Source organism: Musca autumnalis, unplaced genomic scaffold, assembly GCF_047663935.1.
Source record: "Musca autumnalis isolate F117 unplaced genomic scaffold, ASM4766393v1 scaffold_1, whole genome shotgun sequence".
NCBI classification, from domain to species: domain Eukaryota; kingdom Metazoa; phylum Arthropoda; class Insecta; order Diptera; family Muscidae; genus Musca; species Musca autumnalis.
Window position 1 is genome coordinate 110950430 of NW_027411644.1, and position 21181 is coordinate 110971610.

The window sequence follows — 21181 nt, forward strand, 5'->3', positions numbered from 1 at the left end:
ATTTTTTTTTTTTTAATTTCATTTCTTTTCATTCTATTTGATGAGCCACTTTTCCTATTATTCCTATTATTTTTTATTTTATTATGTTACTTTATAACTACTTATTACTATGATGATATGAAAAAATGTAATTTCGATATTAGGACCATACCACATAATTTTGTTTTATTATTATTTTTTTTAATGATAACATGAAACTGTCTATACATTGTACGTTTTAATGTGTTTTTTTTTTCTTGGAAATTTTGTTTTTTATAAAGACGAGATTTTGGGATAAACCAATTTTTTTAATTATGTTAGTATTTTTGGGTTAAAGCGAGAAAAAGAGAGAGCGAGAGAGTTTAAGATTTCTAACTTTTGTAAATTTTTCTTAAACAACAAAAATCTAGTTATGTTCCTATGTGCCTCTAAATAAAAAAAAAATATCCTTTAATCCTTTCTGTGGAAATAAATTGAGTTTAATATGTGAAAGAATTTTAAATTAGAACTTTTCGGATCGAACTCAGATTTCTATTGTGAAATGCATAAATATCAACCTTTAATTCTGAAATATGTTGTTATCAAATCCAAAATTAGGTTGGTCATTCTATACAAGTTCGTTAAAATAGTCTCTAAGTTCAAATAACGTTTGGAAGTATTTCTAAACTGTAATCTACTTCAATCCTAAGATTACAATATAAGTACCACTTTACCTTCAAAATGTTTATGTTAACATGAGTAAAGTTCAACGTTACTATGGTTTCCACAAATACATTGACTGTCATTACCATCAGTATCAATAGTAACAATTAAGGCTGCACTTGTTCATTTTGGTTAAGCTGACTGATTCATTAATCTTTGTCTTCCTAGTTCACAGATTCAATAGTTCACCTCAAATTCGTTCAGTTGAACTCCAAGGTTCATTCGTAATTCCGTTCCTTTGTATGATGTCAAAAAGACTGGTACCAAACTGAAGACCTTCGTAATGCCTTTATGGAAGGCTTCAAAAAGGAAATTAAAATGTTTGTGATAACATCAGTAATGTTTAACTTGACTATGGTGTCCAATTACAAATCAGTGACTCTGATTACCATCAACATCAATAGGGCCTACATGGGATAAACTCCCCCGTCTTTTTCTAAGTATTTGGAGTTCTTTAAGTTAACATTACATTTGTCATTTTCATGGCGGGTTTCTGACATTACCATCAAGACCATGACATCACTTTATATCACCACTTTCTGATTTATATTGGAAATTGGCCCTTCAATATTCCTAGTTCGGTTGACTATACTGAACATAAGATATAAGTTTCTTCATGTGAACTACTTCACTCGTGAACTGAACAATATGGTTTCCAATATATCCTTTCAGTAGTTCTGCAAGGTCACCTAAAAGACTGGAAGAAGATAAAGTGCTTCGTAATGTCGTCACTAAAGACGTCAGAAATCAAAAAGGTTCAATTGCCACTTTACCTTTCAATAACTTTACCTTACATGTCAGTTTTTTGGCGTTTTAATCAAGACGATGGTATCACTTTATGGGACAAAAAAGTGCTGATATAGGTTGGAAATTGTTCGTCCACTGATAATTTTTCTGTGGACTATAATGAACATAAGATTTGAACTAATTCATTCGTAAACTGAACAACTTTGAGACACAACGTAGACATTTTCCTCGGTTTGGAGAATTTCAATCAGTCTTGGAGAATTTCAATGACATATTTTCGTTGCTGCCAATATGTCGATATAAAAAGATTCATGGTTTCCATTTTTTTTCGAACAGATAGAAATTCTGAATGCATTTGAGTTTTAAAATTTGATTCCATGCAAAGGCGAGAAGGGCTTTAGTTACAAAATGAAATATATACTAAGTTGAGATAAGTTATAAAATTTAGTACTCTTTCAAGAATTTATACAAAACAATTCCGAACAAAAACCCTCTTTTATTTATATAGAAAAATGTTCCACTTTAAGAATAAACAAATTTTAAAGGTCCACTGGTAACAAGATGTTCTTTATATTCTAATGGGCTTTTGTAGTTTCAGAATAAACCGAGTTTATTTTGAAAGAAGCCGTTCACTATTCACGTTTCTAGGTTATACTTTTTCATATCATTCTTCTTATCCCTATTCATATATCGGATATATATTGATCTTCTCCAACTTGGTTCTGGGTTCTATTTCCCAATTGAAGATTTTCTCCTGGTTGGTTGTATGAATAGAGACAGATTTTGATAACATTAAAGATTAAATCCAGTTCATTTGAATATTCTGAATTAAAATAAGTTCTACAATTTAGTTCACCTTTAAGAAATGATATATACACAACCCTATTTTGTTTGTATCAAATACGAGTATTTTGTTAATATTTTTAATCGTTTTTAAAATAAAGAAATTTCGCGAACCATTTCATAATATTTTTAATTTCAGATTTTTTGCATAATACCTTTCTGAAAATGCATTTCAATAAAAACTCAAATTTAGTACTCTCGCCTTCTTGCTGTCGAAAAATATGGTACTGTAAAAAAGTTTAAGAAATCACTTCAAAAAACTTTATTGGGCATATACACAGCTCATTCCTCTCGAATAAACACTTCAGTGTATTTTTTTTTAAATCTAAAAATTTTGAAATTCGTTCCTCAAAGTCAATGAAATTTATTTCCACTATGGCTATTTTCTTTGGAGGGCACTTGTATTTTGTGTTTATGTAAATTATAAATATGTATGTATGTGTAAAAATGTATTAAAAACAAAATTTTCAAAGCTAACCTTTAAATAGATACTTCAGGCAAATAACGGCAAACAAAGTCCTTAAAAACTAACCACACACATTGTCCTAGAAGCTTTTTTTGTAAACAAAATATTAGCCTGCTTTTAAAGGCAAAAAAATTGTAAATTTTCTAAGCCTAGATCTAGGCGTTCATTATACATATGTACATCATCCCATTTTAGAGAGGCCTACGCCAAGGCATTCGCTGCAACAAATTTTCTGTACAATATTTAAATTTTGCTTTTAAATTGTAAATAAACAAAACTCGAATTGATTATTTATGTTCGCTTTGCTAAAACCTTTAACCCAAAAGAAAAAATCTAAAATCTAAACAACAGAACTGAATGCATAAAAAATCTCAAATGTAATGGAAAAAAGAAGAATTAAAATCTCTTTCTTTTCCCTTTTATTGTTTAATTTTTCTTTAGTTTAATATTTTTTTTAATAAATAATGAGTAAATATTTTTTGTACGTAATAATTCTAGTAGTTTTTAATAAGTAGAACAAAACTGAAAACGTAAGAGAAATTCCTAAGAAAAACTATTACACACACGACTTTAGGTTTAAAGAAAAAGAAATAAAAACATGTTATCTTATTATTATTTTTAAAATTGTCTCGCCCTCTCATAAAAAAACAAAAACTAAACTATTATAAATGTCATGCTAAAACTGTAACAACAACAAGAAGAACTCTTTCTATGAATGTAAAACTTGATTTCTTTATGTAAATGTCTATTTTATAATTACTATTATTATTATTAATTTTATTATTATTAATTATTAAATATTATTTTGTGTTAATGTGTAAGTGTAAAAGTGTAGATTATGTTAATTCTCGTTTTCTTGAAAATAATAACTAAAACATCATTAATTTCTTTCTTTAATTTTAAGCCTTACTTAACTTTAAACAACAACAAACCAAACAACAACTCTTTATATATTGCAAAAATAAAAAAAAGAAAAAACAAAAATTGTGTTGAATGTATTTGTATAAACAGAAAACAAAAATGTGTAATGTTTAATAAAAAATAAAAATATGTAAACTTTTGTGTAAAGAAAAAGGAAAATAATATCGACAATGAGAACTTATAATGTGAAACCCAGACAGAGATAAGCAAAAAGAAGCCATTTAAAAAAACACAACCAAATAAATGAGATTTTCAAAAGGAAGCAACATAGATACGTAACATGGCAAGGCACTATTGTCTAAGTTTAAGTGGGACCTACTGTATTTTCCCAAATTGCAAATTTTAAGAATGCTACCGTGAATGGATTTAGAAATTTATCATTTGTAGACTTTGCACTTCTTCTGGTAATATGAAAAATGTAAACATTAGGTTAACGTATCTGCAATATCACGATTCCTAAGGCCTTTTTCGTTTGATATTTTTTAAGGTTATGTTTGAACTTTACTAAACAAGACTTACAATTGAGTTGAGGACACACTCACATGTACACAATAAGCCTGATCGTCAAGATAATTGTTCTATTTTGATTTATGTGACATAAGTTTTAAATAATTTTACACCAGTTACGACGAGATAAAAGAACACATCATGATGATAAGCTATAATGTAAATGTCGATTATTCACTCTTTATATGAGTTGAGGTTATATTTCATTCATAGTGTGTGTGTTGGCTTCACAGTCTTGGTAATTATAACAAACATTTAAATATATTCAGCCTTATTCGTGCGTTTTCTCACTCTCTGCTTTAAGATGAAATGACAGAGAGAAAAGCCCACGAGGAGTTTACATTTAGAATAAGCCTAAATATTCGCCTAAAATAAATATAGTGAATATTCCCACAAACATCTCTGAAGTAACAAGTGAGGCTATAGTCCACTCCCATATTCTCATTATTTATCATATTCCAAAGTTATGTGGATATATGCCTAATAGTTTACATTCTGTTTGCTTAAATTGAAGTGCATAAAATCTTCTGCTAATGCCTTCCAAAAATCCCATTTTATAACACAAATTCGGGTAGCCTTTGCTGTTGCGGAAATATCTCATTTAGGTGTACTATTTTTTGTACGCCCCAAAAGATTTCTGATCGAAAAACATATAAACCACATTTTCCCGGTTAATTGGTAGTAAATTCCACAAAGATTAGAATCTTTGAACACATCATTGAACTAAGACATTTTTTTATCATTAGGATATGGGCTGAAGCTTAAGAAAGCTGATATTTCAACAAGTTATTAGGATAACGTCTAAGTTTTGGAAGCAGTTACAGCAATTTTAAAACAGAATGGTTCCAATTAAAAAAAAATGGGGCCATATATTCGAAGAAAAACATTTGGGTAAAAATTCTAATATTCTGGTTTCGTTCAATCCTGGAAATGGGCTGTCTCTTCTGGTTCCCTTGCAGCCTGTTGCACTATGTCGATCGAAAATTAAAACGAAAGAAAAAATGTTTAACTTGTGTATGATTTTCAAATGTTGTTATTGTTTCAAAGCAAAAGCAAAATCAATATTACCATGAAAAGCAAAGTTTAGGCGTTATTCGTTCGCATTCATTTTCTTTCGACATAGTGAAACAGACCCTTAGTTTTGTTCTAATTCTAGGAATTTTAATCCTCATAATTTGATATTGACCATAAACATGAAGGATTTTGACTTTTAGTTTAGGACTGAAAGTTGAATATATGTTGGGTATTGTGGGGAACTTGGTGGCAGAAAGCTCAAGCGGGAACAATATATTTTCTATTTTTATAATGGACTTTTGTAACTCCAGAATAGTGCGAAGTTTATTTTGGGAGTAGCTTTTCACTATACGTAGTTTGTTTGGTTTTTTTCACAAATTTCCTTAAGTATTTAACATACGCAAACATATTGATCTTCTCCAACTTAATATTGGATTCTTGGGTTCATTTCAGATCATCATTTCTGAACATCAGGTTCTCTTTGGCATTTGTTTATCCAGAATGGAAGGGGGTTTGTCTTGGAAATATTTGCTGAGCATGCCATTGCGTTTTCCCTAAATCTTCATTCATCTCCTGCCTTTATAATAATGTTGTCGAGCTTAATACGCCGAGGAGTTTGTCTTGGACGTATCAGGTCTGAGGCTGCACATGATTTTGCATTATCCCTGAATATTCATTCATCTCTTTGCAGTCTCTTTCCGAAAATTGTTTGCAATAATGTACTCAATTTTGTAAATCAAGTTTTGCATCAGATATCCTGATGCGTTTTGAAGTCGAGATTTAGGAGATATGTACCTATTTAAAATAAACGGGCTGAAATTTCCACTTTCACAGTCGAATCCATTCGCAGGAAGGTCTGTGTCGATCATTTTTGATTGATGAAATAAAGTGTCTTTTGTTATTTAATGAGGATTAGATAAAAGTAGTGACATAAGTCGGCAGATACATCTTCTGTGCTATAGCTTTATCCATTTGTAGTTTAAAGAGCAGGAGAGGCAGTCGAGCCGATCGTTTTCGACTAATTTGCAAACCACCTGAACGGCTATTGTATACTGCACCTTTAATGTAAACGATTGAGCATTTCTTTTGTCTTGCTTTGCCCTAGATGGAAACGTCGTGGGCTGCTATGAGATGCCAACCCTTACCTGTCTCTCTTCATTGGATCCTATGGTTCTTGTCCACTTCTTTAGGCGTTAGTAAGATATTTCAGAACAATCCAGGATATAAAATAAATCATCTTCGGGTCCATTGTGTCCATCGCCGAATTGAAAAGTAGGAGAAGATATGCCCAGATATTTATTTTGTACTGATGAGCAACCCATTTGAACTGTTAATGATAAATCTACTCCTTGGATTGGAAATAATTGAGTACCTGTTATGTCTAGTGGCTTGCTTTGCCAACACTTATCTGCCTCACTTTATTAGACCTTCAGATACCTTACAGTTTCTATTGCCTCTTGATGTTCAAGAAATTCCTAGAATTAACTGTAACTATAGGCCTAGGCACATTTAGTGTCACGCGTTGAGCCAAAAAAGTTAAATTATGTTTAATTTTGAAGCCCAAATTGTTGCTGTCAAACATACACCTTTTTATGTGATTACTGTTTCAACTCTCAACGCGTCACTCAACGAAATCATTGTGCCCAGCGCTTAACTCCGAATCTGAGCAAACGACGTTAGATTGATGAAGATTGTGGTGCTGCTAGAACCGATTGACCATCGTTGAATCTTAGACCTTTATGGCAATGTCTCTTATTGGGTCTATTGTCATAGTTGAGGTTAGGTTGAAGAATGTGTGACAGTCATACTTGAAATGTCACTCGACTGTGTAGAAGTTTTAGAAATGACGTCTAATGATGAAAAATGAAAAACCGCCTGTAGTCGCTAGTACTTCGAACGAATTTAAATTCGAATCGTCTTAGAGAAACAGGCCATTAGTCATAATAACAATGTTGGTGTCATTTTATTACACTTCTTTCCAAATTCTTTGAATATTTGTTAAGTATTTAAGAGATCCTAACCTGTAAGAATAGATCCTCCAGAAACCAAAAACAATTAATGTAGCCAAGTCATCTATCTGATGATTCTATACTGTTTCCAGAATGGACAAAGGAAACTATGCTGCCCTTCAGTAATGCCAAAAAATGTTTAAAATTTCTAAATTTGTTTAAAGGTCATAATTTCTATTTTTGGAATCCTATAAGACCTACAACAGGAACTTGTTAAATAGATCAGAAATCCACACATAATTTCATATTGATAAATATATATAAATACATATATGGATATATACATAAAAATACATACATTACATTATGAATACATTTGCATTGAATGATACATATATCATCATAAAAACACATACATACAACATATAAATATATAAATATTATAAAATATAATCTCTTATAAATATCTCTCTACTCTTATATAAATATAGAAATTAAATTTAGTAAAAACAACAACTTTAAAAGTAGCTTTAGATTTTTAACAATTTAACAAACAACAAAAAGAAGAAGACACACTCAAAGTATAACAAATAATAAAAAAAAAATCAAACACACACATACACCAACATAACTAAGAAATAGAGTTACACAAATTTGTAGAATTAAACAAAATTTTGAAGCTCTCAAATGGACCTTTTTTAACTTATGTTGGTGATGTGTGTGCGTATTAATTTTAGTTTTATAAAATTTTGCAAAACAAAAATTATAATTGCCACACACACACAAAACCACTTAAAACCCCCACTTTTGATAAGATAAAAACAATTCCTTAAAAATTATAAAAGAAAAACTTTGATATTTGAAAATTCATAACACATGAAAACAATATTCATTTTGTGTTTCATATTTTTTGCTTTTTTTTTATAAAATTCTCACCATTTTATGCCGCTAAGCACCCCTTTATTACTCATCTAAAATCTTAAAATTTGTTAAAAAGAAATGTGAAAATTGTAAATTTTTGTGTTTTATAAAAAGAAAACTTTTTTATATGGAAAAGAAACAAACAAACCCAACATTGTATATCTCTGTAATAATTACATTTATTTAAAACCACACATATTTTCATCCTAGAACTCGTAATGAAAAAATTGTTAATATTTTTGTAATTTTTTGTAAAGAAAATAAATTAAACGCCCCTCTTTTTGTTTTCAAGTTCCTACTGTCTCTTTAAACAGAACGATTATATAAATTTCAATATTTACAAGATTTTCAAATGGTATTAGAAACACATTATTTTGACAAGCAAAATATGCCAATAGGAATTTTAATAACATTTCTAATGCCATTTGCAACAAATAAATTTAACCACCCATGTATGTTTTGTAAAATTTTGCTATAATTGTTAAAAACGATTTCCAAAACCAAACTTCGCTTGTCAATCTCTCTAAAATGCTAAGAAATTTTGTCGTTTAGTTTTTTAAATGGTCCTCGCTTTAAAAAGATCATCTGTAACAATACCAATTCTATTTAAAAAGTCACTATTAATTTTTTTTGTTTAATTTATTTTAACCTAGAATTCAATGAAACTCATTTTTAATATTAAAATAGATTTGTTTATATGTCAAATCGAAAGAAACAAATCTTAGAACTGCTCTATTTTTAATGATTTTTAATTTCTAAAATTAAGTTTTAATTTATAATATTTTTTTCTTTATGTCATGTCAAGATTTTGATTTTTTTGTAATTTAAGTTCAACCAACAAAAGAAAGAGAGAGGGTATAAGAAGTTTTGCGCTTTGTTAATTTTAAATAAATAAAAAATAATTAATTATAAAACATTGTGTATTGTAAAACTTTTTATTATTATTTAATTTTAACCATTATATTTAGATTACAGAATCATTAAAAGCTTATAAGAAAAAACACACACGATGAATGGATGTATAACCAATCACACACAACGTCTCTATATATTTTTGTCTATTTTGTAAATCGTCATTGTAGTTGTCGTCATCGCTCGCTTTTTATTATTATTATTATTATTATTAATTAATATTATTTTTATTTTACATTTATATATGATTAGTGACGACTCTTTATAATTAATAATTAATTTAAATTCTATGTTTGTAAATTCTATTACTTTGAAACATGATTATAAATATATAAATAAACAAAAGAAAGAAATTATTATAATATAATTTTTAATTTTAAAGAATCTGCAACAGAAAAACAAAAACAACAAATATATTATATGCAAAAATAAAACAAAAACATTCTGACTTTCTTTTCATTGTTGTCAAAATTTTTTTATAGAATTTTGATTTTCTGCTAGTTTTGTTTTGAATGAACAATTTCATTGGCATTAGAGGTTATTGCAATTTTTTATAGGAAAACGGTTGAAACATTCACAGTAATTAAAGAATTAAAAAAAAACATATTTCAGAAGTATGAGACTTGTGAATTCGAAGTTAGTTGATTTTTAATTTTCTTAATAAAGTTGGCTTAATAATGGACATACCTATGTATGTATGTACATTTATTCTAAATATATTCCTCATACATTATAACTTTCGTAAAATAGATAAAATCCTAATCATACGTTTTCTCATACATATATACCATGGATTTTGATACCTTCAGTAACATTTTCCAACAAAACGAAAATGTTTGCAGTTTCATCCTATTTTCTTATCAGTTTCTTACTCAAGTTGGTATACTATTTTTAAATTCGGAAGCAGTTTTCTCCATCAGCTCTTGTTTTTTACTATTACGATTTTTAACCAGATTTTCGCAAAATACGCAATTTTTACAAAGTGAGCACGATTTACCAAACCAATTGTTGAAGCACTTTTTCCACTCCGAATGGTTTTTGGTCGCTTCAACATAGTTTTTTCTTCCTGTGCTGGAATAAAGAAGTCATTTGGTGCCTAGGAGCATTAATTCCACTTTTGTTCGGTCAAAAGGCGGTGCTTTGAATCGATGTGTGAGAGATCGCATTGTGATGGTGCACAATGAATCTTCTTCGTGTTTCGAATTTCTCCGAAGACTTCAGGCAAACAAATTGTCCTGTACCACTCAGAATTGACCGCCCTACGTTTTGCCGAAGAAACAGGCGATCATTTGCTTCGAAGTGCTTCTTCCATGAACAACTTTCGTTGTGTTTGGCTCGTCTTCGAAGACTCAACCGTTCGATTACTGTTTTGTTTCGGGCTCATTAAATTAAAAATTAAAATTATAAACGCCTGTTAAAGCACCACGATCGTATTTTTTCAAAATTTCTTTGCACCCATCGACAAGAGCCTTTTTTGAGCGATAGTCAACGAGAAAAATGTCTTTACTAACAGGTGGTCATGTAATATCTAATGTATGTTGGCGGAAGAAATGCCACGAATCCCATTATCTAACGGTATGCCACATGACGATCTTGCATTATCAGTTCAGGCAGGGATGCCAAGTTGGTGTTTTTTTGTTTAATCGGCTGTTTAAGGTAGCGGTTGTAGCGATTTTTACACAACATTGTTTATAGTCATAACTTTTAAAGCAAACGAAAAAGAGTATTGGTTGTTGTTGTAACATTGTTTATTGTTATGTTTGTATGTTCGTTCTTCTGTTCAATCTGGCTGTGGGTCTAACTCCAGTTCCAGGATAGTGGCTGCTTCGATGGTATGCAAGATCTATTTAACAGGTCACGTAAGTAGGACAACAACAACTCTATTTTGGCCGAAAATTCTTCAATATGTCAAAATGTTTGTTTACGTTTTCATACAATTTATTCACAATAACAAAATATTTGACGGATTGAAACCAATCAACTGGCCGTTTTACGCCACCTTATAATTTCATCATGATGGTATGTAACCACAGATCCACTGGAGTTAGATGACTAGATTTGAACTGTTGCTGTTCTCAGTGCGGTATTCTGTACCTCATAATCCTGGGGAACAAACTGGAGCCGCATAGCTTACCACAGACAGACCTATCGCGTTATATGTGGTCAACAAGGTTTCTTTATCGCAGATAGCTGTGGCGTGCGCGCACCACTCGTAAGTAGTGTCGAATGTAACCCCTATAATTTTGGGGCAGTTTGTGGTCGGAAGTCTCCTACCGTCGACCACGACATTCAATTCTTTTCCAAACTGCGCTGTCCATGTGGTGTGGCTGTAGACTTTGTGGCGGAAATCTGCATATTCCTCGCGTGAATTCCACGTACTACTGGCGTCCACACATATAGTTGACTATCCAACGTTTCAAGCTAGGCCGGAGGGTTGTCTGTTCAATGTCCTCACACAGCGTGGAGTGCCTGACTGCACCAAAGGCTTTTGAAAAGTCAAGCGCCACTATCACTGTTCTATCGCACGGCGGTCTCTGGTTGAGTCCTTGACAAATAGTATATGTGGTGATGGCGTGCAGCGCTGTTGTCGTGCTGCCCTGCTTACGGAATCCATGCTGATGATCGGCAACTTAATAGCTATTTCTAATGCTGGGGAGGACTAAAGCCTCATGGGTCTTTGCTACGGGCGACAAAAGAGAAGTCGGGCTGCACGATTCACTGTCTGGCTTCTGTAGCGGGACCACACTACCTATTTTCCAGGCCTCGGAAACAATGAGGGTGGCTAGCGAAAAGTTGAGAACTTTAGTGAAATACTCCACTCCCGGCTCATCCAGCTGCTTCAGTATTACCATGGAAATTCCAACAGAGCCGAACGCTCCGGATGACTTAGCGTTCCTGATGGCATTCGCAACATCATCCATTGTAAACTGTGGTGGTTCATCCTCGGTAGAAAGAGATCTGATGCGACGTAATACTCTCCTCTTCTTCTTGTTGTTGTTGTTGTAACAGTGTTTTATTATTATGTTTGTATGTTCGTTCTCCTGTTCAATCTGGCTCTGGGTCTATCTCCAGTTCCAGGAAGGTGGCTACTTCGATGGGATGTAACCACAGATCCACTGGAGTCAGATGAGTAGGCTTGGCGAGGCAGTTGAATAGGTGCTTAGTATCGTGCGGGCCCATGCCGCATACTGGGCAGATGTCTTGCAGGGTGCGATCGATTCCCGCCAAATAGGAATTTGGCGACTGCAATATCCCGAGCATAATTGAGCCAAAACTAATCTGGTTTGGTATGTACTCCGATGACTGCATTCACACAATAATTGCTTATGGTCTTAGCAACTGTGTCCGTGTGAATGCTGTTCAAACCTGCCTGATATGCCTGTTGATCTAGAAGTTCTCTCCTATATTGTTGGACCGCCGTCTATAGAGCATGAATATCGGTGTATCGGTGGCCAGCAGATGGTGATTGGGATGGCTCTCACGGTAACACCCGAGCAAGTACTGCAACGATAGCATCTCATTATGTTGTCGTACTGGAAGAGTCTTTGCCTCCTCATTTAGATGGTCCACTGTAGATTGGAGGAGGCACCCTGTTGCTGTTCTCAGGGCGGCGTTCTGACAAATTTGAATCTTATCCCACTGCGTGTCACATAAATTCGGGGACCAAACTGGCGCCGCATAGCTTACTACAGACCGACCTATCGCTTTATACATGGTCAACAAGGTTTCCTTATCTGCACCCCAAGTGCTGCCGGCTAGGGACTTGAGGACCTTGTTCCTACATTTCAGTTTATCGCAGATATCTGTGGCATTCGAGGACGACGTGAAAGTGGTGCTGAATGTAACCCCTAGAATTTTGGGGCAGTTTGTGGCCGGAATTCTGCTACCATCGACCCTGATATTTAACTCTCTTCTATACTGCGCCGTCCATGTGGTGAACAGAGGGGCCGTCGATTTAGTGGCGGATATCTGCATATTCCTCGCGTGGAAAAAGGTGGTAAGATCAGGGTAGGTACCTGACGTCAGGATCGTACAATCATCCGCATACGTTACGATCTCAATGCCGTCTGGAGGGGCCCTAATACAGGAAAGGTAGATGTTAAACAGTTCCGGAGATATCACCTTTCCTTGGAGAACTCCCTGTTTCACTCTACGTGGCTTGGATTTCTTGTTCCTGAATTCCACATACGACTGGCGACCACACATACAGTTGATTATCCAACTTTTCAGACTTGGCCGGAGAGTTGCCTGCTCGATGTCATCTAACAGCGTGGAGTGCTTGACAGTATCAAAGGCTTTTGATAAGTCAAGCGCCACTATCACTGATGTATCACACGGTCGCTCCTGGTTGAGTCCTCGACAAATATGTGTGGAGATGGCATGCAGCGCTGTTGTCGTGCTGTGCTGCTTACGGAATCCATGCTGATTATCGGCAGCTTGATAGCTATTTCTAATGCTGGGGAGGACTAAGGCCTCAAGGGTCTTTGCTACGGGCGACAAGAGTGAAATCGGCCTGTACGATTCACTTTTACTGGCATCCATGCTGGCTTCCGTAGCCGGACCACACTGCCCATTTTTCAGACTTCGGGAACAACGATAGTGGCTAGTGACAAGTTCAGAACTTTATTGAGATACTCCACTCCCGGCTCATCCAGCTGCTTCAGCATTACCAAGGAGATTCCATCAAATCCGAACGCTTTGGATGAGTTAGCGTTCCTGATGGCATTCGCAACATCATTCATTATTAACTGTGGTGATTCATCCTCGGCAGGAAGAGATCTGATGGGACGTAATACTCTCCTCCTCGCCCTGTCGCTCTCGGGGTGCTCGACAAACTGTCGATTGAAATAACATGCGCACCTCTTCGAGTCAGTCAACTTAACGTCACCAAACGTGACGGAGGTCCTATCTGCCATCCTTCCACGGTTCGAGAGTGACTTAGCCGTTGCCCACAATTCACTTATGTATGTCCGCTCCAATGTTGCAACTCTTCAGATGATGTAACGACTTGTTCCGCTTATTTTCGCCGAACAGACTGTTAACTTCCAGTGTCAGCTCCCTGACTCTGGGGTCATTGCTCTGCTGGGAAATTTGGTATTACTTCGGGTATTCGACCAGCAAGGATATGGCGAGCGGCTGCAGCAGTGATAATGTCTCGGAACGTCCTTTCCGCTACCCGAACATCGGTGGTTGGTGAACTCTCTGAAACTCGGCCAATCAGCTTTCCTATGATTAACGAACGTGCGGCGGTCGGGTGGTCTGCTAATGAAGACAATTATTGGGATATGGTCTAATCCAAGGGAAATGACGGGTTGCCATGTAACAGTATTGGTCTGTTCCTGTACTTCAAGAAACTACTAGTTTTTTTAAATATTTTTTTCGATATAATAAAGACAAAATTTTATCGTAGTAAAAAATAGTAGCTTCTTGCAGGTTCTGGAACTGGCATTATATTGTGAAATATTCATACATTTAGATGGCAGATCGTGTTCAAAAATATAGAAAAGGATGGGAATCGGATATTTTATTGAAGAAATGGATAAAAACGTGAATGTGCACTTTTTAAGTTTCTCTTTCTGTGTAACAATTGATAATTTCTTCCGTTTTTACACATTTTCGTGGTGTTTTTTGTTCTTAGTCAGAAGAGATTTGTGGTGGTTTTTAACACAACTTGTCTGTAGCGAACAGTTGGCATCCCTGAGTTCACGTCCCAGCAAAATGTTTGATGCCATTCAATCATGGGTGTAAGTGATCTGGCATGTCATCTTTTTAGAATCTTCATCGATGAATTTTATATGAGCGTGGAGCCCAAAAGATGCTGTTTAATTTTTGGATCCAAAGAATGTCATTTACGCCAATGCTTTGACATCTCATTTTTACCAATGCTTTGGAATGTCATTTTTACCAACCCTTTACAATGACATTATCATTACGACGATAGTTTTAACAACGTTGGTTGTGATTTCGAGTCTCCGACATCATCAAGCCTATTGTAAATATTTACTCTTATATATTTAGAAAAATGTGTATAAATAAAAACACAAAATTCATCTCTATTGGATCAATGGAATGGGTTCAAATGCTGATGAAAAGATCGGATCTTTCACGACTTCCTTTGTATTGCTTCAAATGCTAATGGAAAGATCGGATCTTTCACGACTTCGTTTGAACCAATGCAAAAGATGCCATGAAATCACGTCATCGCATGGAACCCTTTCCTTGAAATTTTGCTGGGGTACTACATCAATGCCGCTTTTGCACAAACTTCGCTCTTGAGCGAGTGACGTCCACGAGTTTTTCATAGAGCTATGTAGGGGACGATTATGGATATCAACTCAACTGCAGTTGCGTTGCCAGAAGAGAAAATCATACAATTAAAATAAAAAAATAAGTCAAACGACAGAAATTTTTGTGAAATTCATTCAATATCAGTGTTTTGAACCTTTATCTATTAATTTAGTTGTAAAAGGTACGAATTTCAATACTGAAATGGAAATTTTTATTATTTAGTTTGTTGTCGGCAATGCAACTGGGGTTGAGTTGCTATCCATCGAAGCACTCTTGCCATGAAAATTATAAAAAAAGGCTTGAAAAATCTGTGATCTAATTGGGCTGATCAAAGCGGCCTTATAGTCGACGAACAGATGGTATATATCGATCTGGCTTTCGTGGGCTTTCTCCAGTATTTGACGCAGTGTGAAGATTTGGTCAAATGTCGATTTGCCAGGTCTAAATCACAGCCGACCAAGAAGAGGGAACACAAAATTCTCAATATTTGCAACTTTTGACAGTGTGTTAGTAACGTTGTATGCACGTATGCTGCAAAACAAAAACAAATCAAAACATTTGTGTGCTCTTTCGTTGCGTTCGGGTCGTGTGTGTGTGAATTTCCGAAAAACTTCGTAACTTTAACAATACCAAAGCACGATATTGGTCTAAATCCGCATTGGTGCGACCCGATTATTTTATTGACCCTATGTTTTGGACGTTCACACAGTACCCTCGATAGCACTTTACTTGCGATGACTTATGCATTTGTAATTGGCACATACCGTCTTATCTCCTTTTTTAGGTACGAGATATAGTAAGTTGAGTTTAGAATCATTGAGTATGCTTTCTTCCTGTCAAATTTCGCTAATTGACTGATGCATACTCCTTATCAGCAATTCGCCACCGGTCTTGAACAGTTCAGCCGGAAGCCCATCAGCTCCTGCTCCTTTATTGTTTTTTAGCCGATTAATTGCTGTAATGACCTCGATTGGCTCGTCGTTTGCTAATAGTTGAAATGCTCTTTGCAGATCCTCAGTACGCTATCTGTAGCAGTTACCAGATTTCCTTCATCTTCTTCTTTGTTGCATCTTAATGCAGGATTGCTCCTGATCGTACGATGGATTTTTAGGTGGTGGTGTTTGGTACCTAACTACACTATTGGGACAAGAAGTGCCATTCTCGAGCATTTGGGTCAGTTGAGCAAAGTAGGCTTGTGTTATCTATAGTGGGATCCTCTAACGCATTTTTTGGCTACCGACAAAAATCGGTAAAATTAAAACGCAAAATTATGAATGAAAAATATGAATAAAATTGGCAACATTGTTGATCTCGGTAGGACTTACCGACAAATTTATTTTGGTTGCTAACTTACCGACGAATTTCGTTAATTACCGAAATAATAAGCATTTTAATTTTACCGAATGTTGTCGGTAACCAAAAAATGCGTTAGGGAATCCTACTACTGTTTGCAGCTTCTCGACATTCATGGGGAAATTCCCCTAGAGTTTTTCTTTCCGCCGTTTCAACTTAAGGAAGAAAGTGAAAAAACTCTGTTTCCGTCCTGTGTTAGATTGCACTTTTGATGCAAATTAAAACAAGTGCATACCATGAAGGCTACAAGAATCGATGTTCGCTCCTTAAATCGATCAAACATCTAACACACTGGAAGAGTGTCTTCCGTCCATCACAACATGATCTCATTTTCCCATATGTGGATATCCACGTGGCCTTTTGTAAGTCGAGGTGTTGGAACCTGGTGCTGCAGACTACCATGTTTTTTTACAAAATTGGTCCTGCTCATTCCGAAATCGGATGTTACCTCATGAAGGCTGAACTTGCCGACCGTGGGATAGATAGAGCATTCACGTTTGGTTTGAAACTTTATATTACTTCTAAGATGTTCTATAGCCTAAGATGTACCATATGTTCTATAGCCACCATAGGAGGATATTTTGTAAGTTTCAGTCACATCTAATCGATTCGGCTGAAATTTGGCATTTGATCTTTCATGTGGGTAAAAATCAGCGAAATAGGTTTACTGTTTTATGTACCCCCATACAACGATATCGCTCAATTTTTTGTATTAAAAGGCGGGTGGCAATATTGTTGGCTCATATATTACATACATATAGTATTATCTAAAAATAGAAAATCTCCTTTCAGAAAATTATCTATACTCGTATATGTCCAATCGAAGTGGGTGACATTTTGCATTTGGCCTTAGCTTGGATCAATAAACCTCCCTGCAGAAAATAGGCAAAATAAGTACTCGTATTGTTATGGCTTGACGGGGGAGCTAAGTGTTTTCAAAAAAGAAAGTAAACTTTTTATTTCACTATACTTTTAACATAATTTGTGGTGGAGGGAGTAAAATGTTCGACCTGGCTGAACTAAACGCCTTCTTATTTATACCTTCAGCCTTTAAGCTAATGATATGATCAAAAATGTGCCTCATCAAAATAACAGTTTTAGGCCCCAAGTATGCTGGAGTCAATTTAGCTCTGTCCGTCTGTCTGGTCCAAACTAGATTAATTATGAACATGGGTCTATCGGTCCACTCTTTCTGTTACCTTCCCTACAGAAGTTGGGAATTTTTCTATAAAATGGAGCGAAGAATAACTCCTGATTTGGCATAAGCATGGACTATATTGTGTTGATATTTTTGCAGCAGGCCGTATTCGCGGCCCCTATTACACTACAAAAAATAAACTGGGGATATTTTTGTTCATAATTGAGTACAACATTTCAGGTATGGAGACTTGGGGATTTTATGGGGGAAAATATACACTCGAAATAAGTTTTCTTAAATTGATATAATTATTGCGTTCAGATGGGATATTCTCTTTACTTTATTCGATATTTTCAGCCCTTTAAAACTAATTTGAATTTAAGAGGCCTTGGAAATAATTTCTGAATGCGCAGGTGATGATATGGTTGAACTTATTTGAAAAGTTTGATTCTTTATTTCTTTTACAGCATTCCAGAATACTACCAAACGTGGTGTATCGTATTTAAAAAAAATCTGTTTATAATATTGAGGCCTACACTAAAGTTTAAAGTAATAGCTCCTGGTATTTGCAATATAGCGAATAATCTCCATTACTTTGGGAATTTTATTATTCATTTATTTTTTTATATAATGAAAACTTTCGGTATTTTAGTATGTCACATACATATAACAAGATTTAATTTTGGTGCCAACACATTCACTCATTTTCTTTCAACTTTACGACTGCATCAAAAAAGATAATGCATAATTTATCCTCCATATGAAATAAGTATGTATGCTACGAAATTACTTACTCATTATAACATTTGTAAAAATCATCCACAAAATTAAATTTTGTTTATATAATTTATGCAAAAAAATCACACCGCTAATTAAGGTCCAGTTTTAATAAATAGTTGAATTGAAAAATACCTAAATAGAGCAAAATCATTATTTTTTTAATTGTTATAATAAATAATTTTAATGGAAATAAATTTTCTAAAATTGCAACTTTGTACAAAATAGTAAATATATGATTGTATAAAACAGAATTTTTGTAAGCGACAGGAACCATGTTCCAACCACCAAAACATAATCGCGATTTTGCACAATAAAGTTGTTACGATATTTTTGTAAGTCTTTTTTATATTTCTTGTAAATTATGTATTGAATACCTACAGAACCAATGCCGATTAAATAACAGTTTATTGATATTACAAAATCTTGTAAATTTTTATTATTTATACTATTGTATACATATGTATTTGTAATTGGAGTATATAAATATAAAATAAATCAACGCAATCCGATCAACAATATTTTGTGTAAATCAATATATAATCTAGAGAGGACGACGCACTATGTCGCGAGTTCATATTAACTGTGGCCAAAAATAGAAGGAGTTGTCGTAGGTGCATCAATTTTTGGACACTTACCTATTATTGACTTACAATCTTCAGGACAAAAATTTGGGTTGGTCGGTCCACGTTTTGATATAGCCCCCATAGAACCGTACCTCCCGATTTTCGGTATTTGGAATGTTTAAGACACAAAGACCAACCGAAAGTATTCAAATTTTGTGGTTAGTCTTCGGCAGAGGTATCAAACATTCCAACAGAGAATTGTGGGCTTAGGTCCACGTTTCGATATAGCTCCCATATAACGGTACCTCCCGATTATCGGTATTTTGAAGATTTTAGCCTCATTATTACACCGAAATTGCTGAAATTTGGTATTTAGTCTTCGCAGGGGGCATTATACCTTCACCATGAAATTTGTCTGCATAGGTCCACGCCTTCATATAGCCCCCAAAGGACGGTACCTCCCGATTTTCGGTATTTTGGAGGTTTTAGCCTGATTATCACACCGAAATGGCTGAAAATTGGTATTAAGTCTCCGTTGGGGGACCTATAACCTTCCACCAGAAATATGTCGGTATAGGTCCTCGTCTTCCTATAGCCCCCATAGAACCGTGCCTCCTCATTTTCGGTGTTTTGAGTGTTGTGGCCTCAATATCCACCCGATATGACTGAAATTTGGTGTTTAGTCTTCATATTGTTTGTGAGCATATTGAATATATAAAACTCCTGTATTTATATAAGAGAAATTACCTTAAAAAAATTTTTTGACCGATTAGTGGTCAAAAAACGGTCAATTTTTTGTAAAAAATTGAATTTTTATTTTCGCTTTTCACAATTTTTTTAAAAATTTATATTTTTAAAAATTCTCTCGTTTTAAAGCAAGACTATTAGGTACTTAATAAGCCCACAAAAATATATGATGATCGGTTCATTCGTTTTCGGGCTATAGCCAACACCGCAAAACGATTTGTTAAAAAAAGGGGTATACTCTCAGTGAGGTGGTCGCTGAAAAAGAGATGTGACACATTCGTATGCAAACCTCTGCAGCTGGGACCTTTATATATTTGAAGTACTCACTTTTTACTACTCATACAGCAAAAAATATCGATATACACTTTTATACAATTTTTTTCCCACTCCACTCAATTTAAAATTTGCTTCAGAAAATTAATAAACTTAGTAATACATGTTTGGGTAAATGTAAACACCATATGATTAATATTTACATGCAAACAAAAGTGTAGCCAAGTTTATTACATCCCAAGAGAACTTAGGAACCATTTTTGCAACGACAGTTACTTTTAAATTTTAAATATTAACGCATAATATAATTTATTAATTTTAGAAAAAAACACAGAAAAATACGTATTAACTATAATTGTCGGATTTAAATCCTCATATAGCAAAAACTACTTCACGTATCAGTACCAAAATTCAGATTCTTCTTAATTAATATGTTCTCTATCACTCCCCATCAATAAATTTGTTCAACGAAGTATTTAGTTTTTACCATTTTTGGCCACGGTCTTGACACTGTGCGACGAGTTCAATATTTATGTACGTCCATTAGGGTTATGACTTTTTGACCTTTTTTATCAAAAATGATTAGCTGTAGCGGAAATGAATGATTCCTTGTCTAAGTAGTAAAAACGTCACTTTGAAACCACTTTGACTTTTTTTTTTAAAAAATATTTTCCTGTTGCACGAAAGAATGACCTTGGGAATATTATTGACTATAATAACTTTTATTCCATTTAAATATTGAAAAAGGTCTTGCTCAGACCACTTGTAATTGATATGATATATGCAATAGAATTATATGATATAAAATGATATACAAAGGTTATGTCATTTTGGTTATTAAGCTTTCAGTTATATAGGGTGATCCAACAAGAAGTACTTTTTTCAATAGTCTTTTTTGACTGATCACGTGTGAGTCGTGTCATGCTATCATATTATTTTTGTTTAGTATTGTTTGGCATTTAATTGTGGAAAGACTTACGATTGAACCATTTTTGCAAATCGTTCAACTTTGTTACGAAAATTCACTTTCATTGAGGAATGTGTTTAGAGCCAAATATTTTCAGCGATGAGACCGATG